This window comes from Grampus griseus, assembly GCF_964374135.1.
Source record: "Grampus griseus genome assembly, chromosome: 7".
Classification (NCBI taxonomy): Eukaryota; Metazoa; Chordata; class Mammalia; order Artiodactyla; family Delphinidae; genus Grampus; species Grampus griseus.
Window position 1 is genome coordinate 78273105 of NC_139001.1, and position 2374 is coordinate 78275478.

Genomic DNA, 2374 nt, shown 5'->3' on the forward strand with positions numbered 1-2374 from the left:
GTAGGTTTCAGGAGCTTTTCTCTGGATAGCTTCCTTCTTTCAATCACTCTGCTTTACAAATTCTAGTAGCCTTGATCTCTTGGAATGCTGATCTATGTCTTCATCTCCAGGGAATTGCCAGACTCTATTTGAGTTTCCACTCCCTCTGTAGCTGGCTGGAATTGCCTCCAGGCAGAAAATCCACATAATAATAAAACGTGTCCCATTTGTGTCTCTTATGAGGGATCACAGTCCTTTGTTGGGTGTGGGCCGAAAACAGCTGTTTTCTATATTTTGTACAGTTTCCTATTTATTAGTGGTAGGATGGTAATTCCAGACCATCCCACTCTCCTTTACATGGAAGCAAAATTCTCTCCAATGACATTTTGCATATCACTATAATCATGAATAAATGAGTCTTTAAAAAGTCTCATAAGGAGTCTGTTTTTACAAATAGCTTCATACCACCCAACAAACAATTCCCAATTACTTCTTTAGTAGTTCCAAATTTGTATTTCACCCATGGATCCTACAGTTGGACAAGATTGTATTAGGAAAATTTCTTCTCCCCCTGCCCGCGCACCCCCACCCCCGCCTATTTTTTTCTTTTTTGAGACACTTAGAAGATAAGCTGGGAGACCATCTCCCAGGTTATAAAATATGAAGCCCTAACTTCCCAAGTTAATATGGATATGACACCCATTTAATAAGTTGACAGAGATGTGTGGGGAGTTTGCAAAAAGTTTTAGAGCTGCCAAAAGCATTACCTACAGTGGGCAAGAATGGAAATAGTTGTTTTTCTAAATAGCCTAGAGAGTACTTTCTTATTTTTTTAGGAACTTATTTATTTATTTTTATTTTTGGCTGTGTTGGGTCTTCGTTGCTGCGCGTGGGCTTTCTCTAGTTGCGGCGAGCGGGGGCTACTCTTCGCTGTGGTGTGTGGACTTCTTATCACAGTGGCTTCTCAATGCAGAGCATGGCTCTAGGCGCGTGGGCTTCAGCAGTTGTGGCACGTGGGCTCAGTAGTTGTGGCTCATGGGCTCTAGAGCCCATGCTCAGTAGTTGTGGCGCACGGGCTTAGTTGCTCCGCAGCATGTGGGATCTTCCCGGACCAGTGCTCGAACCCTTGTCCCCTACATTGGCAGGTAGATTCTTAACCTCTGCGCCACCAGGGAAGTCCGAGAGTACTTTATTATGTAAATATAAACCTAACAACCCATAAATTTAAATGGATTAATATAGTAATTTTCTTTCCCTTCATATGTTTCCTCTAAACTTTGTTTCATGATAAGTCCCAAAAGAAACCAAAGGACTTTTTCTTTAACAGTTGTTTAAAAAGAGACATGTTTCAGCCCTCAATGCTGCCCTTTGTTTCACAGGTACAAGTTTGCTTACAGACAACTACGAAAAACTGTAGACTGTCTTGAGATCTTACTTAAATGGGTTATTTTTCTATGTATTGAGATGAAATAGTGTATGACTAGGAGAAGTGGTGTGGAAAGGTGGAGTTTATTGCTGATTTTGTTTCATTTCATTTAGCTCTTGCACATGGGGGGCAGAGCAGTTCAAAATGTCTTTTACAGCTCCCGCACCTTTTTCTTTCTCTTTTTACCAAAGTTAAAGAGAATAGAAGGGGTTGGAGCTGTTTCTGGTTTCTTTGTGGAAGGGAAGAAGTAAACAACCTCAGTTTGTTTTCCCACTCTTGCCTCTAACAAGAATAGAGACTAATTATCATTGTTCTCAGATGATCTGGAATCGAAGAAAGACCTTAGAGACAAACGCCTCTGCTGCTCAAAACAGCTTTAGTGGCCACTAAAAATTTTTAAACACGGGAGTGAACTGATCAAGATAGTTGTTTCGGGCAAGATTGATTTGAAAGTGAAGGGAGTGGAACGGGAACAGCCTTGAGGTGCAGGACGGCCATAAGGCGACCGCTTAGGTAAGGCCACCCTTCAGGGCGTCCAGGTCAAGAGATTTGAGAGATAGAGGTATTCAGCTTCCCTCAGAGCCCCTGATGGAATGCCGTGTCTTTGAAGGCCAAGACGTGGGACTTTTGGTGTTCTGTGCGTGCAGGGTTGGGGATGGGCACTGGGCACTCAGTGACATGTTCACATTTTGGCTCTGTGTAAGAAATGCAGAAAAAAAACAAAACTCGGCGGGGACGCCAAAGCAAGCAGCCCAGAGCCACCTGCAGCCCGCATTGCCTGGATCCCGTGGCTCAGTCCCGCCGCCTGAAGGTCGTCCGGCTTGGCACAGCAGCTAGGGCCAGGCGAGTGCCCTTTCCCAGACCCCGCCCCTCCGGCCGCGCGCCTGCGCCTTCCCGTGGCCTCCGCCCCGCCCCTCGCCTCCCCCGCTCGCCCGCTAGTCGCCGCCTCAGCTGCCCGAGAGGAGCTGG